This window comes from Alexandromys fortis, unplaced genomic scaffold (genome assembly GCF_014885135.2).
Source record: "Alexandromys fortis isolate MF-2015 unplaced genomic scaffold, M_Fortis_MF-2015_v1.1 scaffold_103, whole genome shotgun sequence".
In the NCBI taxonomy this organism is placed as follows: Eukaryota; Metazoa; Chordata; class Mammalia; order Rodentia; family Cricetidae; genus Alexandromys; species Alexandromys fortis.
Genome location: NW_026067978.1, coordinates 2,716,872 through 2,738,561, shown reverse-complemented (window position 1 = coordinate 2,738,561; position 21,690 = coordinate 2,716,872).

Sequence of the window (21,690 nt, the reverse complement as noted above, 5' to 3'; positions counted from 1 at the left end):
AAGCCCTCCAGCTCTACAACAGCCCCAAGCTAGTGTTCTATACTGTTTATTGTTTTCCATATATGTACGCTCCTTTCAATACATCATCTAAATCAGCTTACAAATACTCTACTACTGCTTTAGTATTGCTGCTTTTTCTCTATCTGTTTGGGTTGTCTAGATACTCTCGGCTCACTGCTAGCCTGTATATTAGTAACTTTCTGCACTGCAGTAATGAAATACCCCAAAAAGCAACTGTAGGAAAGAAAGTTTTGTTTCAGTTCACAGTGTGAAGGGACAAGCTGCCACGACGGGGACAGCATGGAGGCATAAGGAGGCTAGTCACGTGGTGTTCACAGGCAGGATGCGGGCAGAGATGGAAGTTGGTGCTCAGCTCTCTTTCTCCTTTCTTTCCTTTTTCTTCATTCCAGAACCCCAGCCCATAAGGCAATCCTATTCACATTCAGAGAGGGTCCTCAGTTAAGCCTTTCTGGAATGCTCTCAAAGACACACCAGAGCTGCATCTCCTAAGTGAGGGTGAATCCCATCAAATTGGTAATGAGGAAAACCAAGACATCAAGTCATATGGTCTGTGAGTGTGCTGCTAGGGGTGGACTTTCCACTTCATTAGAATTCAAGCGTCCAGAATGCTCCCCAGAGCTCCTGGCTTTCAGTGGTATTAGAAGCGTATGTTAATACCTCCTTTTTCATCTATAATTGTATTAATTTGCATCCTTTCTTTGGTTAAGATAATAGAGAAAAGGCTCTGTTAACCTTGTCTAACCAACCCTTTGTTTTTATTGCTCCTCTGTATTGTTCCCTAGCATCTGTGGTAGTTTGAGTGAAAAATGTTTCTCATGGTCTCAGGTATTTGAAAACTTGGTTCCCAGTTGGTAGCACTGTTTGGGGAGGGAGATGTGGTGCTGATTGCTGGAAGCAGCATGTCACTGGAGATAGGCTATCATATAGCCTGACGCTACTCCCTGTTTGCTCTTTCTGCTTGTGCTTGTGTTTGAGCATGTGAGCTCTCAGCTTCCTGCTCATGCTGCTACGTCTGCACTTGGCATTATGCCTCCCTGCCATGATGGACTGTAGAACTTCTCCTGTCCTGCAGCTACTCTCAAATAAACAAACTAAGGCTGATATTAATTATAAATGCTCGGCCAGTAGCTCAGACTTATTACTAACTAGCTCTTACATTTTAAGTTAACCTATATTCCTTATTTATGCTTTGTCACATGACTTGGTACCTTTTCTCAGTACAGCACATTCATCTTGCTCCCTCTGCATCTTGCTGGCAACTGCAAACTCTGCCCTTCTTCCTCCCAGCATTCTCCAAGTCTGGCTCTCCTGCCTAACATTATTTTGCTCAGCTATTGGCCTGTTAGCTTCTTTATTAAACCAATCACAACAATATATATTCCCACTATTCACACAGTGTAAAGGAATATTCCACAGCAATGAACTCTTATCCCTCTGGAACCCTAAGTCTAAATAAACTCTTCCTTCTATAAGTTGCCTTGGTCATGGTGTTTTATCACAGCAGCAGAAAATTAACAAATACTGTCTGCATTTCATTAATTTCTGTCCTGATCTTTATTATTCCTTTCTATCTTCTAATTTGAGTTTGGCCATAGCCTTTTCTTTAGGGCCAACAATCCAATCATTCTCCTACTTTTTTCTCTTTCCCTAGAAGTACAAAGTGCCTAGGCTACTTTGTGATATAACCAGTCATGTGTTTTCCCCTGTGCTCTTGAACTTAAGCTGGGGGTCTTAACATTTCTGGCACTAATAAAAATACTTAAGTTGTTGTACAAAACACTGAATGAAATTAAACACAAATCTGAGCCGGTTTCCTTTTATATAAACCCCATACCCTGATACCCTTGTGTTACAAGAAGAGGGAGCGGGTCCTTTGTTTGTCCCAGCTAGCTTACACCTGAAACAATCACACAGAAACTGTATTAATTAAAACACTGCTTGACCCATTAGCTCTAACTTCTGATAGGTTAACTCTTACATATTAGTTTAGCCCATCTCCATTAATCTGTGTATCACCATGTGCCAATGGCTTATCGGAGATTTTAACCGGCATCCATCTCAGGCAGAAAATCCATGGCATCTCTCACTCTGCCCTTCTTCTTCCCAGCATTCAGTTCTGTTTTCTCTGCCTACCTAAGTTTTGCCCTAACAACTAGGCCAAGGCAGTTTCTTTATTCGTTAACCAATGAAAGTAACACACAAACAGAAGAAACTCCTACACCATTTCCCCTTTTCTATTTAAACAAAAAGGAAGGCTTTAACTTTAACATAGTAAAATTACATATAAAAAACAGGTATCTAGCAAGAATTACAGTTACAATATTTATATCTACTTTATCTTTTTATCATAACTAGGGAAAACTATAATTATAATTTTATTTATAATTATAATTCTTCAACTCCATCAAAGACTCCAGAAGGATATAATATTACCTAAGTAAACAGGAAGTGCAGTGTAAGCAACTTCCAAAACTCTAGAAATGACAGAGACATCTCACTGCCTGGACATTTACCCAAAGTTCTTTTGTACCATTGGGGCATCAATCTTAAGCTTACAGGCCCATAGTATCCAGCAGACTTTTCAACGAAGCAGGAAATTTCAAAAACAGTTTAGTCACTTTCTTCTGTATCCTGCAGAATGTCTCACAGAGTCTTCCATGAAGCAGTAACCCAAAGGATCATTTCACCTTTAGGCAAGTTTAGCAGTCATCTCTCTGTGGGTTCTTCATGTCCAGTTTATGCAACAGTCCAGGCAATGTCCCTCTTCCTCAGGAAGTAGCTGGTGCTGTCAGGAGCAGACATGTCTCATTGTCATGAAAAGCCCTAGGTTATTAAAATATTTTAAATGCCATATTCTGTAGTCTTTGAAAGATATAAAGAATGTCTATCTGAAATAGAGGCACATGTGATAGGGTGAATCCAAATCTTAGTTGTATTTGAGTCATATTGCTTTCCACAATTTCTCCTACAGGAATTTTATTGCAGAGAGATAATACTATTTTAGAATGGATTTTTTTTACCACATAAACCAAGTAAAAAATTTAAAATTACGTAGAAAAAGTCTCTCAATTAATTATAAAAAGTAAGTTGAGACTTCATCGACTATCAGGTATAGACCCAGCAGAAATTATAGTGCCTTTTACTAATGATAAAATTAAAAAGTTATAGGAAGACAACGAACCATGGCAAAGAGCTTGTGCTAATTTTTTTGGGAGAAATTAATAGCAACTATCCCAAAAGTGGTAGACTTAACCTCATAAAAAGAACTTCTTGGATTCTTCCTCGAATTGTACATGATGCTCTAATTACTGGAGCCCGTACATTTTATACTGATGCTAATAAATCAGGGAAGGCAGGCTAAAAATCAGAAGAATTGAGTAAGGTAGAACAAAGCCCTTATAATTCTGTCCAGAAGGCAGAATTATTTGCCATTCTTATGGTACTAAGGGATTTTAAAGAACCTCTTAATATAGTTACTGATTCACAATATGCAGGAACAGTTATCTTGCATATTGAAACCGCTGAATTTATACCAGATGATACAGAATTGACTTCATTGTTTATCTAGGTACAAGACATAATCAGGGACAGGCTTTGTCCTATGTACATAACACACATCCAATCCCATACAGGTCTGCCAGGTCCTCTAGTACAAGGTAATGCAGATTACCTTGTTATTGCTTAGAATATTGCAATTATTGATTAGAAGTGTGTTGCAGGCCACTGAAATTTATAAAAAAAAATCATGTCAATAGAAAAAGTTTAAAGAAGGAGTTTTCTATTACTTTGGCAACAAGCTAAGGAGATTATAAAGAGATGCCCTACTTACTCTTTCTATAATCAAACACCGCTACCTGTAGGGACTAACCCAAAAGGTACTCAAAGGAATGAAATCTGGCAGATGTGTGTGTTCCACTTTGCGGAATTTGACAAATTGAATATGTACACCACACCATTGACACTTACTCAGGTTTTCAGTGGGCAACTACTTTAAGCTCAGAAAAGGCTGATTCAGTAATCACACATCTATTAGAAGTTATGGCCATCATGGGTATACCTGCACAAATAAATACAGATAATGGTCCAGCATATGTCTCTAGGAAAACGAAACAGTTCTTTTGCTTATTATAATATTAAGCATGTTACAGGAATACCACACAATCCTACAGGTCAAACAGTCATAGAAAAATCAAATCAAACTATAAAGGATATATTAAACAAAATAAAGGGGTGGAAAATGCCCCCAGAAATAGATTATATAATGCTTTATTAACCTTGAATTTTCTTAATGCTAATGAGAAAGGGACAACAGCAGCAGACAGACAGTGGATAATGAAAAAGTCTGCTAAATTAAATCAACCAGTTTATTTCAAAGATGTGCTGACCTTGCAATGGAAGCCAGGAGATGTGTTGCATTGGGGAAGGGGCTTTGCTCTTGTTTCCACAGGAGAAGAAAAATTGTGGATACCATCGAAATTAATAAAGGTTCAGTTTGAAGAAGAGAAATCTCTTGGAAAAGAGAAATGACAGCTCATCCACAATGATGATAATCATACAGGTGGTGGGGAAAAAAAAGCATACAGGATGGGGGCAGGGTTCTGTTTTTATCTTTGCAGGAAAATACTCATCTTCAAAGAATTCAAGGGACCCTGGATGTTTGAATACTGACAGTTGAAAAAATAACTACCCAATAAGGATCATCAAGAAAGCCAAAAATGTTCTATAAGTATAGATGTCAAGAATATATGTTTATATATATACACATATATGTATGTATGTATGTATATTTCTAAATATATAAAGCTAGTTTTGGAGTTGGGCACTGGCTCAGTCCCTCTCTAATTCTAAGCCTGTTGTTAAGAGAAAAGCCCAGAATTTCTGTCTCATGTCAGGAGCCATGATATGGAAGTTTCTTATTTTGTTTTCGGTATGATATGGAACAGAAAGAAAAAAGACTTTAGAAAAAAATCTTTATTTTTTATGTCTGTATTTGTCTTTATCATACACTTCATTGAATATATGTCTATATAAATAATGCTTAAGTTTTCCACAATGAACAATAAATTTTTCTGCAATAATCTTTGAAGTTTCCAGAAAAAAGATGGAGCCCCTCAACAACAATTCCACCTGATTGATATGACATCATGATACTGATAGCGCTACTAAAAGACCTGTTTTGGGTACCAGCTACACAGGATGGTTCCAACTTGGTTAGCTAAAATGGTGCACATCTTTTACAATGTTCTGGCCAGACCTCCACAAAATACTTAGAGACTATTTGCAATCTTACCAGACATTAATCTTGAAACTTAACCATCATTTTACTTTCACAGGATCCCGTAGAAAGAATATCACCCCTATGACAGCTGGAAGTAATTTTAGAAGACAATGTCCCCACCCCCAGCAAAGTTTGTCCTCAGTGTTATAGAAATCATTTGGGGACTGATTATAATTGGTATATGGTTGAGGGTTGGGGAAAATTTTATAAGCTCAGGGATCTTTTTGTCAAACAAAAAAAAAAGAAAGGGAAAATTGGATGATGGGATAATAGATTGATTTGTGAGTTATTATTTATAGACAATTACATTGGTATAGATTCTTGTATATTGATACAAAGTTAAATAATATTGAATATTGTGTGCATGCATGCTTCTACCTCTGTTTAAAACATCTTTATGTATTGATATATATATATATTTACCATATTGCAGTGTACATTTCTACCTCTGATCAAGATACTTATACATTGTTTACTTTTGGAGGTCATAGTCCTCATTTATTACACCGTTGTCTATTGTCTTAATCTTTAAGTTAGATAGGTATTAAAGAATTATAGATCAATAGTCATCTATGTTTGTCATACTTATAGTTAGACTAATCAGGTTCTTTAGATACATAGAGATTATATTATGTATAGATAGATAATCTTCATCCACTTCAAAGAGCTGTAGAAAATGGCATTTGAATAACTTAGAGATCTGTTGAAGTAAGACACAATTGCTCCTGGCAGCACCTATCGATTCCTACCGAAGACACTCCAAAGACAGTTTAGTCACTTTCTTCTGTATCCTGAAGAATGTCTCACAGACTCTTTCATGAAGCAGGAACCCCAAAGGATCATCTCACCTTAGGCAAGTTCAGTAGTCAATTTTTTGCAGGTACTGCATGTCCAGTAAAGCAGTTCAGGCAAGAGCAGTTTCCTGCCCAAATGGCTAAGGAGCCTCTTCAATGCTCATCTTCCTCTTAAAATAGCTTGGTGCTTCCAGGAGCAGATGTGTCTCATTGTCATGAAAAGTCTTAAGTTCTTAAACATTTTAAATGCCATATTCTGAAGGTCTCTGAAAGACTTGAAGAATACCTATCTAACTGAAATATATCTCAATACATCTAGAAAATCTAACTAACACGACTACAAGCTTAACTATTATAGATGAGTACCTATTAACTTATATTTCTTAATTATACATTACATTTTTAAATGAGCTACACAAGCTCAATACCTTAATCAAGATCAGAAATACATATACATATAACAAAATTGACCTTAAATTTATATCAATAAACCAAGATCCATACCAATGCAAATTATTCATATCTACATCATATCCCCCTTTAAATGTAAACAAATAATTATAAACAATATTTGGGAATATGGGAATAGTTATTTCTCTATGCTGAGATAAAAGAGTGTATTGTTGAGTCTACTTTTGAACAACCACTAGTTTCAAATATTTTACATTGGTATAGATTTTTGTATATTGATACAAATTTTAAGTTATTTTTCTTAGAACATACTATATATACATTTCTACTCTGATTTAGTGCATCTAATTTAACAATGTAATGCAAATTTCTAGTATCTGAAAATTATTATTTATAATAAAGTTATGATATGTTGTTATTATTATTACAAACTACATAGGATAATAAAAATGCAGGTTAGTAGTTAATCACCTAAAACAATCAAACTTGTAGTCACATTAGGCATGTTTTCAAGGACAAGCAGATATACTTTAGATAGATTCAAAGCCCTACAGAATATAGCCTTTAAAGGTTTTGTTAACATAGGGCTTTTCATGACAGTCAGATATGATTGCTCCTGGCAGCACCAATTTACTTCAGAGAAGATGATGGGCATTGAAGAACCTTCCTATGGAGTTTGCTTTCTTTGTAGCAAAAACTAACCATTTGGGCAAGAAATTGCCCTTACCTTGACTGCTGATAGTATGCTGTATAAACTGGACAAACAGGGCACAAAGGAAAAAGACTGCTGAACTTTGTCAAGATAAAGTGGGACAGTCCTTCAAAATTCCTGCTTCATAGAAAATTCTTCTGGCCATTCTGTAGGACACACAGGAAAACAACTGCCAAAATTTGCCAAGACAGGGTAGGACAGTTCTTCAAAAAATTTCTGCTTCACAAAAAAGTCTGCCAGATATTCTAGGCCGATAGGCCAAAGATGGATGCCCCAACATCACAGAAGAACTGTGGGTGACTGTCAGGCAGCCAGATGTGTTTGTTGCTTCATAGTTTTGGAAGTTGCTTGCTCTGCACTTCTGGTTTACTCAGGTAATTATATCCTTTTGGGATCTCTGATGGAGTTGAAGACTAAATAGTTATAATTACAGCTTTCCCTAGTTATGGTAGAAAGTAATTAGATACAAAACTTTGGACCCATTGAGAGAGAATAGATAATGGAATATTTTCTCTAAATTTGTCAAGTAATAATGGACTAAAAATTGAAATATATTTCTTACTTAGTAATTGTTCTTACTGTATATAGTTTTACTGTGTTAGAGTTAAAACCTTTCCTTTTTATTTAGGCAAAACAGAGGAAATGTTGTGAAATAATCTTTTTGTAAACTGTGACTATGTATCACTCTGACTGGTTTAATAAAAAGCCGAACAGCCAATAGCTAGGCAGGATTTGGGGGAAAGAGAGAACACTGAGAAGAAGGAGAAACCAGACACATACAGACTGTGTCAGGCACATGAAATGGGATAGCATTAAAAGCCATATGATAGAATACATGTTGACAGAGGTTTTTCTGTACCGCCTGGTTCCCACAATTATTAAGTCCCAAAGAAATCACACAGAGGTCTACATTAGTTATAAACTGATTGGCCCATTAGCTCAGGCTTCTTATTAACCCTTACAACTTATATTAGCCCATTATTCTTATCTATGTTAGCCACACGGCTTCGTACCTTTTTCAGCGAGGCAGTCACATCTTGCTCCTTCTGTGGCGGGGCCAGGACTGCAGAAAGAGCTTCCTTCTTCCCAGAATACTCCTTTTCTCATTGACCTGCCTCTACTTCCTGTCTGGTTGTCCTGCCTATACTTCCTGCCTGGCTACTGACCAATTAGCTTTATTTAAAACATAATTGACAGAATACAATTGTTCCACACCAAATATAGATTAATAAAAGTATGGGTTAACTTAAATTGTAAGAGCTAGTTAGGGGCTGGAGAGATGGCTCAGAGGTTAAGAGCACTGACTGCTCTTCCAGAGGTCCTGAGTTCAATTCCCAGCAACCACATGGTGGCTTGCAGCCATTTATAATGAGACCTGGCGCCCCCTTCTGGCTTACAGGCACACGTGGAAGGAATGCTATTCACATAATATAATAAATAAATAAATATTTTAAAAAAAAAGAGCTAGTTAGGAACACGCCTAAGCTATTATCTAAGCTTTCATAATTAATAAAAAGTCTCCATATTGTTATTGGAGGGCCAATAGTCGCAACAAAAAAAGTTTGCCAACATTCAAAAATCCAATAATTCCCCTACTTTCTTCTCTCTCCCTAGAAATACAAAGTGCCTTGGCTACTTTGTGATGCAACCAGCTGTGTGCTTTCACCTGAGCACTTGAACTTAAGATGGGGCCTTAACATTCCTGGCACTGATAAAAGTATTTGTGTTGTTGCCAAAACACAGAAAAGAATTAAACACAGGTCTGAGCCAATTTCCTTCTAATAAACCCCATACCCTAAAACCCTAGCTACAGACATACCTAGGTAGAACATTCTGTACTGCTGGCTTCTCTGTATGTAAGCTCTGCTGATAGACGCAAAGGTGTCCAACCCATGGCCCATGGGTCACATGAGACCAAAGAGTCCTATGATTTCAACCCAACATAAAATTGGAAACTTACTTAAAACATGAAAGTGTGTGTGTGTGTGTGTGTGTGCTTTAACTAAACTCGGTGGTTCTTAAGAGAATAAACTTGTGGATTTGCAGATGACGTCATGTTGTAATGTCAAAAGGAAGTCCTCACAAGAACTCCCCAGCCATAAGCATGGATAAAGTGAAACATCACACTGCCTCCCACACTATCCTAACTGCTTCTGCTCCAACTTTTCTTCTGCGTCAGGAAAGGAAATCAGCACCTCCTGTGTTCTTCCCTATCCCTAGGTAACATCCCCGATTCCTTGACTTGTCCTCCGCTTTCACCATCCTTAGGGAAAGACCTAGTGTTACCCAAGGAGAAGCAAGAACCTCTGTACTGGGCAGATAGATGACTAGATGAGTGAGCGGTCGTTTGGGGGGTACAGTCCTTTCCTCTAAACCGGGACTCCTCAACTTCTCCTGCCCCCATTTGCCTGTGTTTCCCCAGGGGAAGGGGAGCAGGCAAACTCAGCTCTCAGCACTGCAGCCTCCTTAGCTTTTGGTAGCTGAGGCCTTGGCAAACACTGAAGTAGCTAGAGGTCTGGTCGAGGGTCACCTGGTCTTACATGGCATTCCTTTCTGAGTCAAGCTATGCCACACAGGGAGCACTGTATCTATTGACACATTATCATATGTATGTATGTATGCATGCATGTATGCACGTGTATGTGTGAATGTACATAAGTATGTGTGTGGGTATGTGTGTATGTGTAAAATGTATGTATATATGTATTATGTGTGTATGTGTGTATGTATTGTGTGTATGAGTGTGTGTATGTAGGTATGTAAACACATGCATCCATATCTATAGGATATATCTTTCCACTGAACCCTAGGACCAACCCTGCATATACCCCAGGTTTCCCCTATTCTAGGAACTGAAGGAAAATGGGTATGTCCCAATTCTGAAGACCAGAAGCAGAGGGCAGGCAACCTGAGTTTCAAAATGGTGCTTAGCTGCCACCTGGCAGATCCTTAGCCTGCTAGGCCAACCCTGGCAAAGACCAAATAAGTCATCCCTTCCCCTATCCCTGGACTATTCCATGGGTGAAAATCTAAAGCAATCGCCTGGGGTGGCTCTAAGCCACCTCTCAGCTACCTCCCACATGGACCACTGGCACTAGGAACAGCAAAGCCAGCACAAACCACGCTATCATTAGCTACTGCGGGCCTTTGAGCAGCTGTAATTACCCAGCAGCTCTCAGGAGGCCCCCAACGTGAGAACAGTGAGCTTAGACTTCAGCTCCTTCCTGCACTCTGCTTCATTCTGGTCTAAACACCGCGCAGTGCAAAGCACCCAGAGTGCCAGGAGTCGGCTCTGTGTGGTGTCTACAAAGGCAGAAATCCAACATTTTTATTACATTTTACTTTCATGGGTGAGTGGTATGTGTATGCCACAGCATACATGTGGGGGCCAGAGAGTAATTTTCAGGAGCCGATTCTCTCCTTCTACCGTTTGGATCTGGGCGACTGAACTCTGGTCACCAGAATCCACAGCAAGCACTTTAGCTGCTGAGCCGTCTGACTGGACCCAGACACAGATACTGTGAAGTGTGCAGTATGATCCTTGCTTTTAAGATTATTATGGCGGCCCAGTAGCTGCTCTGCCCCTTTGCCGTCAACCCTGGGGCCACACCGGGGCTGGGTATTAGTAGTGAGCGAGGAAGAGGGGGGATGGGTGGGGCGCGCGAGGATAGCCACCGGACATCTGACTAAAATATGGCAGAAGAGATTTTTGGGTATTTTGTGACTTTCCAGCCTGAATCCGGAAGTCAGCAAACCCAGGAAAGTAAGAAGAGATAAAGCCGCAGAGGTCGGGCGAGGTCATCCGGGTATCTCCTAATCTACAGAAGGGTATAATGTGAACCCAGGTGGCAGTCACCCCAAAGTGAAGGCAGAGCAGGGGAACAGGATCGAGTTTGAGGTTGAGAAAGAAAATTCGGTCTTCTATGGAAGAAGAAAGAGGAGAGCTTGAAGCTGAGCAGAAAGAATACCAGGGTAGGCTAGGGGATGGTAGCTGGGGATGATCTATGGTAATAGTGAGAAAGAAAATTGCCCGGATTTGAGAATTCACCAGCAGCCTAAGTAGGAGAGGCTAGGTCCCTTCCCTCACTCACTGAATGGTCTCCCCCCAGGCAGGGTTCCATTCAAGCTCCTCCACCTAGAGCAGGCCCTGGTAAAGGATGACTAACGACGACCCCCAGACCGAACAAGAGTTCTAGCCGAGCCAGCTAACCCCAGAAAGCACACCAGCCCCTTGGGGGCTGACATAGAAACCTAATCACAGCCCTGCCTCCCCCATTGCAAGGCTCTCTCTTCTGCAAGGCAGTCACCCACTTAATAATAGCCCAGCGCTAGTTCTCCCTGCCCCGCCCGTCCTCTCCTGGGCCTCATTTTCTGCTGTTATTTTTAAATTAAAAAAAAAAAAAACAACCTTACTTGACTATGATGAAACATGTCTGCTTGTCACCCTGCATCCTTTTGGAAGGGAGACTGATGTCAGTGACTGCACTCACGAGTGACTCTGGCCTAGTGGATGTGTGAATGGTGTGTACTACAGCAGCCAGGGGGTCCGATTCCCACTCCTAATGGCTTTGCAGATCCATGGCTTTTTCAATAGACTGGAGGCAGACTAATGTAGCAGGTAGGTTAGGACCCTGCAACCCTCTCTGGTTTGGGGCTGTGCACACTTCTCTCTTATAATCATTCACTTGGCAGCCTAGTTCCTTTACCTGCATTATAGTATGCACACCACACACACACACACACACACACACACACACACACACACACACTCCTCTCCAAACCATGAACCTAGAAACCTCAGAACTCTCTTATCCCCCGACCTGCACATCAGGCACACATACTCTCATCTCCGAACAATAGCACAAGTTTCCCTGCCCCTCATAACTATCAAATTTAGACAGTCCCAGCACAGTCTGATATGAAAAACAGAAGGAGCAATCCAGCCTGAATTTGTTTCTGATGTATTCACAGTACGACAAATCGTGCCCTCGAGTAAACGTCTAGGGGAATCCCCTGTTTACCATCTTAAGCCTATGCCTTTCCATAGTTAGGCCTTTTATTAAAAAAATCAGATGCATTATGGGTAAGGACATGTACAGTAGGAAAAATTGTTGTGTGATCTAATCTATCAACCAAAACAGAAAATCACCCAAGCTATACCCCTTCGTAACCAAACTTATCTCTTGAACCTCATAAAGGGAGCTGAGTTCTCCCACTCACAGGCCCGGCTGGCTCTCTTGAAGTGTATTCTTCCATATCTGCATTCGGGCTTTCTTTGCTCCGGACAAACTTCCTTTGCTTCTTTGGCAAATCTGTATGAGCCCTCATTTTCAATTCTCTGAATAAGTAGCCAAGACCCTGGAAAAACCTAGCCCAAACTCCCACCGCCAGTAAAAACAAAGGGAGCCGGACTGTGGGTATCTGGATAATTTGTACAAAATCACCACATGGGTTAGCCGGAGCTGACCCTGACCCCAAGCTGCCACACACAGCCCCAACCAGAGGAACATGGGACACCTTGAGTAGACACCCACGTTTGAACTTACAAGTCACTAGAACCCTAAGTCCCTGACTCACCTCAAGGAGGCCAGGGTGTTCATTCCTCTGGAGTCTCTGGCCACTGCATACCGTACCAGACATATTCCAGAACACTCCGAGCCCATGAAAGTACATTAGTGTTTAACTGTGTAAAAACTTGGCCGAACTCCAGTGGACTCATTTCCATGTGAAGATGTTATATTTACTCACACATAGTATTTGTATTCTCCATATACATTTACATAGAAAATGTAGTATTTTCTTTTTTGGCAACTTCTGCATTTTTTTCCACAACTCAGATACTTGCGTAAAACTCTGATAAGCTCAATAGTCCTTGTACTTCCGTGTCTGAAAAGGAGGAGCGGATGAGAGGCCTCTCATTAGCCCGAAATAACAACATAGACCACTCACGTGTGTGCAAGCATGCACGCGCATGCACAGCAACACACACAGATGCACACAAGTACCTATACAAGAGGGAGGAATTCACATATGCACACAATGGCTTTGACCTCTCGAATAACAAGGACAGGTGTGTCCTGTCCTCTGTCTCTTCTCTTGACTCTGACCTAGCAATCGAATCTTTAAACGGGAACAGAGGAGGGGCGGGGTGGTACCAGAATGGCTCAGCAGCTAAACGCACTTGCTCACGCAGTTCCCTGCACCCACACGGTAGCCCACAACCATCCCTAACTCATCTTCCAGGGAATCTAATGCCCTCTTCCGAACTCTGTGGGCACCCGGCACTCACATAGTGCACATACATGTATGCAGGCAAAACACTCGTGTACATAAAATAAAAATAAATATTAAAAAAATTAAGCCAGAATCTAACTTGATCCTTAGCCTGAGCCGGCCATCTGAAGGCCTGGGCCCCGCAAACTTCCTTTCTCCCTCATCTACAGCATCCAGCATCCTGGTTGAGTAGGGACAGCTGGAAGCGTGTCCTTTCCTGACTGAAAAGTGCTTGGTCCGAGTAGCAGAGCAGAAGCACAGCTTTCTCAAAGCGGCTACACCGCGGGACACTATGAATGACGACGGCTATTTGGGACGCCGGCACTCTCACTGCACAGCCACCAACAGCCGGGCTCGCCCCCTCCCTTCATCCAGACAGCATTTTCTCAAGCTCCACCTCAACGAACTAACAGCTATTTGTGTCCAAGGTGCCTGCCGGACCTTGGGAAGGAAGGGCCTTGAAGCCCGCCCCTGAAGCGTCCTCCTAGCTCAGAATTTGCAAAAATAAAGATGACCACCAGGGGGTGCAGGAAGCCCACCATGGGACACTCAGTTAAAGTGTCATCGTGGGTCTCTCGGGCAGAGCCCTCCAAGTACTCAACCCTCTGCCATGTCCTCCCAACCCCAACGCTAATTTAACCATTTCTATTCTATTCTATCTCTCTTGAAAGTCCCTGCCATGGCTCCATACAAATTTCCTGGCCTCTATGGGTATTTCAAATGAAACACAGATAGCTGAAGATCTGACGCTGACATCCACATAAGAAGAAGCATGCAACATTTATCTTTCTGGGCCGAGGCTATCTCACTCATAATGATTGTTTATACAACCTACACGGATATTTCATGTATAAAACATATGCAGCATTTTCATTTACAAGTGAGTTTCATAATTTCATTTTTCTGAACAGCTGAATTATACCCCATTGTGCATATATGTAGCACATTTTCATTATCTGTTCATGGAGGGATGCATATCTAGATTCCTAGCTCTCATAAACAGAATGGCAACGAACGTGGACGTAGTTCTCTGAAGTAAGACATAGAGTCCCTCGGGTGTATGACCACCAGTGATACAGCTGTGTCATGGATTAATCTATTTCTAGCTTTTTGAGGAACTGCCACACTCGTTTCCACGGGGGCTGCACCAGTTTTCACTTCCACCAACAGTGAATTAAGGGTTCCCCTTTCCCCACATCCAAACCAGTATTTAGTGTCTTTTTTTTTTTTGTCATAGTCATTCTGACTGGGTAAGATGAAATCTCAAAATAGTTTTAATTTGCACTTCCCTAATGGCTAAGGATGCTAAAGAGGTTTTAAAATGTTTCAAGGCCATTTGAATTTTTATTTTTTGTCAGTTCTCTGTTTAATCCCATGCCCCCATTTCTTTTCAGTTGGGTTGCTTGGTTTTTGATGTTTACTTTTCTCAAATAACTCATTTTTAAAGCCCTCATGGGACTGACTGAGTGCCCGGGTCTCCGATCTGACAAGGTTCAGCTGGGACCCTGCTTACTATATCAGTATGAACAAACTGGCTGCTGTGTGCTTTCCCGACCCTAGAGAGTAACTCCAGCCTGGGACTTGCAGTGCGGAAGATAGGGAGGATGGTGGGAAAGTCCCAAAACTTTTGCTGAGCCTGTGAAAATGAAGACCCTCTGTAGCCAGCTAAGGTTACTTGAGCCTTGGAGGCATCCTGGGATGGAGGAGCCTGTGACCCAAATCAAGAATGAATCACGCAGAAAGACCAGGAAAGGACAAGGCAAGGTCACTAGCAGAACTCTGAACAAACCCAGAATAGCCTGGCTCCTGCTGAGATGAGCAACCCAGGAGACACAGGACTGGATCCCTGATCTTATCTGGCTGGATTCCTAGGATGCCCTGGATTGCATCTGTGACTGAGCTACTGTCAGGTAAAACAGCCAGTCAAAGAAAAACACCCTGGCCCAGAACCTAGGACCAGTGAAAGAAGCACACTTGGCCCCGGAACCAGAGCCAAAGAAACACGCTCTACCCCGACTAACTCAGAACAAAAACCAACCAATCCCTGAGTATGAAACCCAGTCAACCTCTGAGTTTGTCCAGGCTCAGGGATTGAAATCTGACAATTCCCTCCCTGGGAAAATTCCATCCTTATACAAGGCCTGTGCCTGTTCAGGTTACTGCTAGCAGAGGCAGCCACCCTCCAGGTTTCCTCCCTTCCAATAAATCTCTTGAACAAGGTTTGGGTGAGACCTTCTTTCCAGGAAATTGAACAGAGCACAGAAGTAACACCTTTTGCCAGAGGCAGAGCGGAGCAGAAGGGGAAACCCTCCCCTGACGGAGCAGAGTTGTTAGATTGGGAAAACCTTTCTCTGGAGCAGGGCTGTAAGATGCTATACTTGTAGTGACTTTGTGGTACTGCTTGGCTCCCGACTGCCAGGATCCCTTTCCAGGGACTTTCAGTGCTTACAGTTATGAATTAATGGAACAGTCCATTGTGCTAAGTGTAAATAACACACACAGTTGCCATCTGGGTTGAATCGCGTGGTGGTTTGAATGAGAATGGCCCCCATAGGCTCATAGATTTGAATGTTTGGTCCTCAACTGGTGAAACCACTTGGGGAAAGACTAGGAAGTGTATTTCATGTTATTTGATCACATTGAAACCCCGATACTGTGTTAATAAAATTAACTTTGACTCAGGAGGCAACTAGTGGATAGGAATTGGCCTTAGAGAGGATGAAGGACCCGGTAAGACCAGTAGAGAGACAGTCACAGGAGTAGGGAAGGACTTAGAGATTTGTGGTCTTTTTCAGTTTTGGACCGTGTGGAGAGAAGCTCTCTTGCTGGGTCTCTAGCTGAAAAGGAAGGTCATCTGGGTAATTCTCGGTGTCTCTGATCTAGCAGGTTTTCACACTAACATCTGACTCTGGGGTCTTTATTGGTAAATGGAATAACTCAGATTAAAAAAAAAAAAACGACTGTATGGCTTTGTTGGAGGAGGTGTATCACCGGGGGTGGGCTTTCAAAAACAACACCCTCTCTCTCCCTCCCACCGACCCTCTCATGGTCTCAGTTGCTGTTCAAGTTCCACGCCTGCCAGCTGCTATGTTCCTCGCCATGATGGTCATGGGCTCACCCTCTGAAGCTGTAAGCCCCAATATACTTCTCTTATCAGTTACCTCGGTTGCGGAATCTATTCACAGCAATAGAAGAGTCGGTGCTCACTCAGACAGTTTTCACTCGTCCCTCCAGACTCCCCTCACTATCCCACCCCCTGTTGTGTGCCAGTTACTGACCCATTTAGACAACAGCAACAGTCTCCAGCCACTATCACTTATGACTGAGCCCAACTGTGGTGGTTTGAAAAAAAATGACCCCCCAAAGGGAGTGGCGCTGTTGGGAGGTGTGACTTTGTTGGAGTAGGTATAGCCTTATTGGTTGGACAAAGTGTGTCACTGTGGAGGCAGGCTTTGAGGTCTCTTTTGCTTAAGCTTCACCAAGTGTCACAGTCAACTTCCCATTGCCTGCAAGATGCAGGACACTCAGCTACTTCTCCACCACCTTTTCTGCCTGCACATCCATGGCCAAGCTCTGTATCATTATAATAATGGACTGAACCTCTGAAACTGTAAGCCAGCCCCCGCCAACTGTTTAATGTTTAATAAAACATTAAATGTTTTCCTTATAAGAGTTGCTATGGTCATGGTGTTTCTTCTCTTAGTTAGAAACCCTAACAAAGGCACCAACTAATGGGATTTCAAATAAAGATGGCCAGAGAGAAGAAAAAGGATGTGGAAAGATCTTCCTGCACCTATCTTTCAAGGCCTGGTTCAGGGTCCGAAGAGAAATCTAGCTGCCCTGGCCATGCTTATGAAATAGCACGTCCACTCACTCAGCCTGGGGCTTCTAAAGCCCTCTATACCTCACATACATTTAATCCACCAGTTAATACCCACTGATGTCCCCACTGGGCACTGCCAGGCTAACGATGAGATGGGGCTGGAGAGATAGATCAGTGGTGAAAAATTCATACTGCTTACAGAGGAGTTCTGTTTCCAACCTGCAAGCCCGAAGGCTCATGACTGCCTGTAACTCCTGCTCCAGGGCATCTGATGCCTTCTTCTGGATTCCATGAGCACCTGTACACACACACACACACACACACACACATAATTTTAAAGTATTTTTTTAAAAAGTGTACCCAATCCAGGCAGTGGTAGTGCACGCCTTTAATCTCAGTCCTAGGAAGCAGAGGCAGGTGGATCTCTATGAGTTCGAGGCCAGCCTGGTCTACAGAGTGAGTTCCAGGACAGCTATGATTGTTTCACAGAGAAAGTCTGTCTCAAGTAAAGAAAAAAATGTCTACCCAGAATTCATGTGGTCATTTTGGCTTTTGTAGGAGAAGAGGTCGCATGGGTAAAGAAACGCACAGTGAGTCCCCGGAGCTGAGGACACCTACAGAAGGAAGGACTCGGGTAGCAACATCAAGGAGAGGGGCGACATGCGGTCCCCCAAGTAGCTGGTCACAGAAGACACAGGATGAGCAAAGTCTGAGATGAGAGGGTGGGACACAACAGCAGGTTGCATTCATAAATAATTTATTACCCAGATAGCACGTTACAAAATCCACAGTGTATTACTGTGGCTTGGGAATAATAATCACTTGAAACAGTCAATATTCACCTTTACCCCCATATTTCCTGTCTCTAACACCATTTCCGTCCAACGGCAAACAACCCCACGTTTCCCCGACAGGGTTCTACTGGGATTCCACAAAGTGAGAGTCTGCTGATGACATATTTGGCCTTCATTTTTCAGAAATGCCTTCTGCACCTGTCATTTGGAAGGCTATTTTTACTGGGTAAAGAAATCTGGGAGCTAGAGAAACAGCTCAGTGGTTAAGAGAGCTTGCTGCTCTTCCCCAGAACCCACATTAAGTTCCTCACCCCCAGAAGGCAGCTTACAAACACTGTTACTTCAGTTCCTCTGGGATCCGAAGCCCTCTGCTGGCCTTAGTGAGCAAGCACACACACATTTGTATATGTGCAAACACGTAAATAAATAAATGTGTCTATGTTAATAGGGTTCTTTGTTTTTCTGTTTAAAGATGTCATTCTACCGTCCACAAATTCCATCATTCCTGTTGGAAAGCAGATAGCCCTGCAATGGCTCCGTTGTTCCCCACATGGACTTTCAAGACTTTCTTTGCTCTATACTAGCTGGACTATGACATGGCTACATTGTTTCCTTCATACTCTTCCTTTGCTGTCTCCTGCTGATGGTGGAAAACTCTTGGCCATTCTCTCTCTTGCTATCACCCTTGAATGACATCTCAAATGCCAACCATGCGTATATCATCTGTTTGACAACATCCTGTCCCATGTATCTTACTGTGTTTTCTTTGCTTTTGCATCCACCTGTGTATTTTGGTTTGGGCATTTACTAGTTCACTGATTAAATCTTCTTCGACATCCATTCCATTTTTAAATCCATAAGTTCTCTTTTCTTTTTGTATGTATATGCATGTATAGGCACATGTGTATACGTTTGTGCATGCATGTATGGGTCCATGCATGTGTGTGTGCATGTGTGCACACATGTGTATGTAGGCCAGAGGCTGACGTGCAGTACCATCTTCCATCATACTCTACCTTATGTTGAATCAGAGTTGCTTGAACCAGATCCTGTTGAGCTGGAGCTTGCTCCAGGAGGACCTTGTCTCAGTCTCCCAAGTGCTGGGTTCATAGAAGGGTCACTAAACCCACTTGGCATTTGTGTGAGTGCAGGAGTCCTCACGCTTGTGTAGAAAGTGATTTACCCACAAGGGCATCTCCCCAGCCCCAAATCCGTGAGTTTTTTCTGTCAGATACTGCATTGCTTGGCGTTCTGGGTCCAGTTGATCCCTTTTTATATTGCAATTCTATTTTAAGTGCTCTGACTATTCATGCATTTTTTTTTCTTTTCTTCTTTTTTCTTAAACATTTTAATCATAATTATTTGGAGTTCCTGGTTTTCTGTCTATTCACATTGTCTTTTCTCTTGGTCTTTAGTCATTTGACTACTGCCAGGGCCTGACTTAGCGCAATTTCTCTCTCTCTTTCTGGGGACTTGGATGAAAACCTTGGTGCTTGCCATGATGATCCCTCCTGAACTAGAATTCAAATTGTCTTCCTAGCACTCTGCGTTTGAAATTGTTCCTGGTCTTTAACTGGGGACTGCTGTTTACAAGTAGGGAAACAAATCCGGAGGGATTTGTTTGCGATTGTTGGGTGACATCTCTACATCACCTCCCTTCTCGAATCATCCCCCTTTAAGTCCCAGCCTTTGGGGCATCCTTCAATTCCGATCACTGTATCCCAAACTTGGTAAGATTGCTGCTTTCTCTGGGCCCTTCTCCCCCTATGCTTCCCAGTGCAAAATGTACCTGGGGGAAGTGCCTGAGCACAGGTGGGGTCTAGTGTGTACCTTGTTTTCTCGAGGATTGTGACCCTCGGTCCTCACCTGCCTTCACAGCTTTCTTTGTAGCTGAGGGTGTCCTTGAACTCCTGATCTTCCTGCCTCCTCCTTTGTCCATGCCCCATTTCTATGCTGTGCTGGGGATCAAACCCAGGGCCTCACACGCTAGTCAAACATTCTGCTAACTGAGCTACATCTTCAGCCCTGTTTTATATATTTCGTCTGACTTTTGTCCTGGCTTTTGGCAAGAGGCTTGGTCAGGCATGTTTTACCCATCATGGGAACAATAGAAAGTGTTCCTCCATCTGCTTCTGGTGCCAAATCAGAAAGACCTGGCAAGGGTAGAACCAATGGACCTCACTTCCTGGCGTCTTCTCCTTTTTTTTAAAGTTTTGAGCTTTTTCATAGGTTATGACCAAGACTGTGTGGTAAAAAGCTTACCACCCCCACACACGTAAGAAACTCCTCAACTAGATAAAACAATTCTAGCAACGACTTGCACACATTGAATATGAGATCACTTTCATTTTTGAGCAGGGAAACACATGAAGTAATCACAACACTCAACAATGGTTTTTGGTTTAGGTTTTTGCCTGGGACTCTTCCCAAATTCTGGCCGAGGAAAGCAACCAAAACAGAGCAAAGGTCTCAACGAGTGGAGAGAAGAGAGCAGAAACAGAGTGTATATGTTGAGGTGGCTGAAATGTGTTGGCAGGGTATCGGAGCAGAAGGAGCTGCCCTAAGAGGGAAACCCACAGAGCTACACGGAGATCCATTCGAGACTCTTGTGTAAGGTGCACACGCACACATAGTGCCCTGTGAGTGTGCACACTAAACGAAGTTTCAGAGGTCATTCCGTGCTGGCACCTGTCTTGATTCCTTCCTAAACTACTGAACACTCTGAGTGTTCCAGCAAAACTTTAGACAGGGCTGAGGAGATGGAGTTACTGAAGTGCCTGTCTGGCAGGCACAGGGACCTGGATTTGTCCCCAGAACCTACATTTAAAGGGCCAGACATAGTGTGTGCTTATATTTTCAGAACTGCGGAGTCAAAGACAAGTGGATCCCAGGGGCTTGCTGGTCTGCTAGCCTAGCCTACTTGGCAAGCTCCAGGCTAGTGAGAAAAAAAAATCAAGATGTAGACATGGCTCAGTGGATAAGAGTACTGGCTATTCTTTCAGAGGATCCAGATTTGATTCCCAGCACCCACATGATGGTTTATAACCCTTTCCAACTCCAGTTCCAGGGGTTCTGACGCCCTCTTCTGACCTCCACTACATGCATGTGGTATACAAACATATACACAGGCCAAACACTCACACATAAAATAACAGTAAGAAATCTAATGAAAAATTACAAAGATTTATTTGTTAAAAAATCAAGGTATATAGAGCACTTGAGGAATGACAGCTGAATATGGCCTCTGGCTTCCATGTGCACACACAGACCTGCACACACATGAATATGTGCACACATGTATTCTCTCTCCCCCGAGAAAAACTTGAAAAGTCTACCTCCTCAGAGAAGGGACACTCTACCTCTATGGTACCTTAGGCCTAAAACCAAAACTCAGTAGAATTAAATGGTAAAGTTTCTGTTTAGCGAAGCACTATTCCTTAGAGGAGAAAATAACACTTGACATATCTACAGTTCTGATTACCTGATCAAATACTAACAGGCATTGAAGAAGCAGAAAATAAAATACATAACTATGTAAGTGAGGACTCTCTCTCGCCTCTGCAGGCCCTAGGAACTCACACGGT